The sequence below is a fragment of the Rhinolophus sinicus genome, linkage group LG06 (assembly GCF_036562045.2).
Source record: "Rhinolophus sinicus isolate RSC01 linkage group LG06, ASM3656204v1, whole genome shotgun sequence".
Classification (NCBI taxonomy): domain Eukaryota; kingdom Metazoa; phylum Chordata; class Mammalia; order Chiroptera; family Rhinolophidae; genus Rhinolophus; species Rhinolophus sinicus.
Window position 1 is genome coordinate 120,461,588 of NC_133756.1, and position 5,417 is coordinate 120,467,004.

At 43.8% G+C, this 5,417-nt stretch overlaps 1 long non-coding RNA gene across 1 annotated transcript; it reads right to left on the reverse strand.

Annotated features, from left to right (window-relative positions):
- Window positions 1-223: 223 nt before the first annotated feature.
- Window positions 224-5,148, reverse strand: LOC109454020 (uncharacterized). Its single transcript, XR_002138414.2, has 4 exons — window positions 5,023-5,148; window positions 3,953-4,033; window positions 2,904-3,624; window positions 224-606 (listed from the first exon to the last, which is right to left on the reverse strand). It is a non-coding gene; the product is annotated as an uncharacterized LOC109454020 (long non-coding RNA).
- Between the last annotated feature and the right edge of the window lie 269 nt (window positions 5,149-5,417).

Here is a 5,417-nt window from a genome sequence, read left to right on the forward strand (position 1 = left end):
GGTAACTGCTTGGATTTCTGGTGGGGTGGTATAGGGAGAAGAATTTATCTAGCACAGCTCTTGTAGTTCCAGCTCAGTCAATCAGGGCTGCAAGGATATTTGTGAAATGTATGACGTGAGCCTTTTTCACTATGAAAATGCCAGCATCACTTTGAATGCCTTGGGAGAATTTCTTGGGCAAATAATATAGCCGGTAGAAATATGTAGTCACAGAAAAGCAAGGTGTGATTCTCAATGGTTTATTTCTTTAGATTATAACATTCATAACTATTAAATTGCATTTTAAAGACTGTTACTGCTGACAGTGCATAAAAACATTATTTATTAATCATAGCGAAGTGTCAAAAGACTAGCGACTTATCTCAGGTAGTAAATTTGAAGACAGACAGTGCACTTTTGCAGACAGACCCCCTAACTCCCTTTGATGTGTTGGGGGTCATGAATACTAATGTAGGCCACAGATTAATGTAGACCCGTGTCCCGCCCTTTCCAATACCCCACGCAGAACCAGGCACCAGACAGGGGAAGGTTATAGCTCGTCAGGAAGAAACAGCAGGACGAGGAGGCCAGGAAGCAGCAGGAGAAATGCGCGGCTTACTGTCATTCCTGCAACGGGAGGAAGAGAAGGAAAGGTTTCTGTATGGGGTTTCTCCAGACATGGGCCTCCCAAACTTTCTGAGCTGTGCCCTAGGCTCAAAAAAACCAAAAGAGTGGACTCTAGGGGTTCCCTATACTTGGCCAGCAATTAGACTGTCCTCTTGCCTTTCAAGGATTCCTGGAGTACTCAGGCATACCAGAGAGACACATCTTTTTGTTCCTCTAAATTTAAGGTCACCTCGAGCAAACTGCGCTCTCAGACCTGAAGGAGGAACCTCTCAGCCCCTCCCATTGCCGCTTCCCAGGCCCTGTGCTCCCAGCTGCAGGTGCCTCGGTAGGAAAGACCTTCCCTACCTGGGGCATGCAGCTCCCTAGCCACTGTGGGAGCCCCTCCATGCTTTTCTTTGTCCACCCAGGAAGATGTTTCTGGGTCTGGACCTCATGGAAGTTCATCTTTTGCAGCAACATATATACTCCCTTCTCCACTAATCAGTGTTCACTGGCATTCTGTCTCTGGGTAGAATCTGGGTTCCTCTCCTGGGCTTCTCAGCTCAGCCTGCCCGAATCTGAATGAACATCAACCACTGGGTCTGAGATGGTGGGCTGCAGCTTTGCTCTGCTGGATTGCTTACCTGGCTATCCTGTTTTCATTAGGCTTGATCTAAATTCAAAATTCCTACACGTAAAAGCTCCAAGTCCCCCAGTAATCACTCTGTGGTTCCATTTCTACCCTAAACATTTCTCTTGTTTCCAGCAACCTTTCACAGCATAAAGACTAATTTGGTTGAAACTTGCAGGACACTCAGTCCCTCTGCAGCTCAGACCCACTTCTGGCTGTACCCTGGCATCTCAACAAAACTTAACTTCAACAATATGTACTGGAACCCTGATTCAAGCCAGGCATTAATGACAAGACTGGGTGCAGAGGGGACAGGAAGACAAAGTCTGGCATTAAAGAGATCCTCAGACTGTACGCAAATTATTGTCATAGAGATGGTAAGTGTACAGCTGAGAGGCATACAAGGTTCTTCACAGGAAAAAAAGATAGTGTTTGTTAAGCAATGTCTACGTGCCAGGCAAAAGTTTTAAAATTCTCACAGAAATACTACTGAGGTATTAATTTGTATCCTCATTTTACAAATGAAGCATTTGAGACAGCTCGCTCAGGTAACTTGCCCAAAGTCACAGAGCTAGTCGTGGTGGTTGAACCTGGACTACCACTGAGGTCATCTGACCCCACACCTGTGGCATGGAGCATAGTACGATATTTCATTTTGCCTGAAAGTGTCAGCAAAGGCTTCCCATTGGGAGTCGTATTTGAGCTAGGTCTTGAAAGATAATTATTGTACTAAATTGACAGTACCTTAGATTGGGTGAAATATGACATGAAGTGAAAGGGACTTCAGGCCAGAAGGAATGATGGGTATCAATGCACAGAAACCTGAGAGCCAGGACACCTTGGAAATGGTTGTTTTAAAGCGGAGGCAGCTCCTGGTGGCACTTTCTCACCCATCACGGGGCTGGACGGGTCATAGCCCTTTCTCCATTACTATTTCCAGCTATTAATGATATGCCTTCATTGAGGTTTGTTTCCTCTGGTTTTACCGTCTCTCACCTTCACGCATCTAGCCATCATCCCCGTGCATGTGGTATACTATATGGCCCATTCCTGCAAGACCTTTCAGTTCTTTGATCTCCTCAGCTCCAACACCATTCAACCTGCTCTTCAATCTAGCCTACTGTTTCCAAGGAACTGTCCTCTAACCGACTCAGAACCTGTAAACTGCTGTCAATCTCAAGGTCCACCATCGTGTGTTCTGACCGTACTCCCCAGTCTGCTCAGCTTTCACTCTCTTCCTCCTAGAGCACCTCATGGAGAACACCAGTTCCCCAACCTCCCTCAATCACCATGGCCACAGCCTCAGTTCAGCACCTGGATATTTGCCCGGATTACTGCATTGGCCACACCATTCTGCCTAGAACCAGGTCTCCTGACTCCCCTGACCCTTTCCATTGTCCACACTTAGGTATTTTCCATGACTCATGTTTCCTGGTATCCAGCAGATCGTTCAGATTTTTCGGATCTTTCTGTACAGCAGGGAGGTTGAGAGCTTGGCTGGACTAGAAACTTCCTGAGCTGCTCTCTATTCCAGGACATCACCCTGTCTTTTTAGGAACCCAACACTCTTCAGCAGTTGGCGGAAGGCCCCCATTTTTCTCTGCCCTGGTGGCTTCTGGTAGCAGAGTACCCCCTCTTATTTCATGATGCCCCACCACTCCCACCTGGAACACAGACCCAGGCTCACCTGAGATGTTGAAATTGCTTGAATTATTAGTGGAACTATAGAAGCAATTGACATTACTCTTAAATTTTGTGGGACTTCCAAGTGAAATTTCATTGTATGGTTTATCTGAGTTTTGCATGGTGACTTTCTGATACACCTCGTAGCCTGGAATTAGCACTTCCTTTTCCTTTGGAAACAGAGAAAATGCTTGAATATCAACACCCAAGCAGGTATTGATGGTAAACAGTGTCCCCTTATTCTGTGTAAATTGTAAAGCCACAGATTTAGACGTAGACGATGAGGCAAATTGGCCAAAACGTGCATTTCCCCCACTGTAAGAAAATGTGGTGTCACAACCTCTGTAGACTGTATAACAGTTCCCTGTAGTAAGAAGCTGAAGAGCTCTTGTCAAATAATAATGGAAGGCTTTGAACTGAAAGTTTTGTGGATTCTGATGGAATTCTCTTACAGCTTTGTTAAATTCTACTGCTATGTCCCCAGTATAGGCCACTAGAGCTGTGCCATGGAAATCATTGAATTGTTTTGGATAATTTTTGTTCCTAATTTGCTCCCATTTTGTCTTTGCATTTGTCCATTCAGTTTTAAAATTTTCATTCATTTCCAGTTCTTCTTTTAGCAGCTGGGGTGCTTTTTTCTCCATTTCTTCAGTACAGCCCTCGTACTGGTCATCAAATGAATTGTTAGCCATGCCTACCTGACATGAATTGGTCAGGCCAGTCCCCTGTAAAAAAGAGATAGTGTCCCTTAACCCATTTGCTGAGGACCCAGCATGGACTTTTGCTCAGCATGAAATATGACATGTTCCTGTCATAGGATTCATGTATGGTACACGTATGAAGGCAGTCTTATTCTATGCATAGTGTTAGAAGAAAAAGCTAGGGTTTGTTACTCTGTTTTGTCCCTGGTATTATTTTTAAAAATCTTGTCAAATTCATGTTCTCTCATGGGATTTAGCCATGGATTCAAGTGTGGGAACTCGATAATTTCAGGGATGCGAGGGCAAAGTAAGGTCAGCGGGATGTGGGGTGGGAGTCATTGGTATATATTACCTGTTGTGTTAACCACTGAGTTAGGATCAAAAGGTGAACTGCTATAGCTGGAAGAGAGGTCATCTCCAAGTCCAAAAATAACTGCAAATAAATATGAAATAATTAAAGCGAGGTGTGAACATTAGTTTTATTGTGAGTATGCTGATAATTCAGTTCTGTGTTAATAAATCCCCACTTTAGATTTGGAAGTCCAGGCTCCTATTTACACTGCTTCCTGCACAGCTAACCAGGGTGTTCCAGAAACAGCTCTGCCTGGGTCCTGCTGGAGGCAGAGAGGAGGTGACCTGACCTCTGGCATTCAGTAGGGAGCTGGTGAGGAAATAAGAGATCCTGGTCATAGGCAGAGCTGCGTGTCATGCAGATTGCCAGTGAGAAAAAACAGATCACGTTTTAAGAGACCCCTCACAGGCCCTGACACTTTATTCCCCTTTAGAGAATACTATGAGTACTTTCCACATGTTAAAAAAAAAAAAAAAAATCTTCTCAAAGTTTTGTTAACTTGGGGCTCACACTTAAGTCAATATTTCTGAATATCTCTCTACTTTGTCAACTTTCACCTTGAGTAGGAAGAGCCAATATGCATGAAAGCTTTCGGGGTTCCTTGGTGAGAAGGAGAGGCAGAAGTTGGTGTTTGCGTGAAGTTGGGAGGAAATGGAGAAATTTAAGCATATTCCTGTTCTGACTTGAAGATCTAGGCTTGACTAACCATAGGAAGAAGGACGGTCCTTTCACACAAGAGACTATGTGAGACATGCACCAGCATTACTGCCTCAGGATCCTGGGTTATAAATTGCACAGTCTAAGATTCAGTTTTTACATTTAGGAGGGACGGATAGACTGTATCTGTCCTTCAATATGTCTTCCTATTTTCCAGGTGTAGCTTCATTTCCCTACGCAGAACCGACTTTGTGGATTTGGCTCTTGACCCAACCTCCACTATGGCAATCACCCCAGACTTCAGATCTTCTCCCAGCCCCACCCAAACACCAATCTCTCCTCATACCTTTCTAGTTTCCTCACATTCAGAGACCCTTCCCCTTCTGAGAACAGAATTTAGAGTCATCAGGTACCTGATTTCCTGCAGATCCTTTGTGATTCCGTCCCAGTCTGTCTCTGACAGTAGTGCCTGAGAAGGGATTGCCCTGGCCTTTTTATTTTGGGGAAAGATGTATTTTCAGTTTCAGATTCAATTTGAAAGAGACGAAGTGTAGTTAATAAATTATTCCCACAAAAACCTGCACATGGATGTTTATAACAGCTTTATTCATATTGGCAAAACTTAAAAGCAACCAAGATGTACTTCAATAGATGAATAAATAAATAAGCCATGGTACATCCAGACAGTGAAGTATTATTCAGCACTAAAAAGAAAAGAAAAGAAAAAAGCTATCAAGTTATGAAAAAACAAGAAAAACCCTAAAATACATATTACTAAGTGAAAGAAGCCAATGTGAAAAGTCTCCAC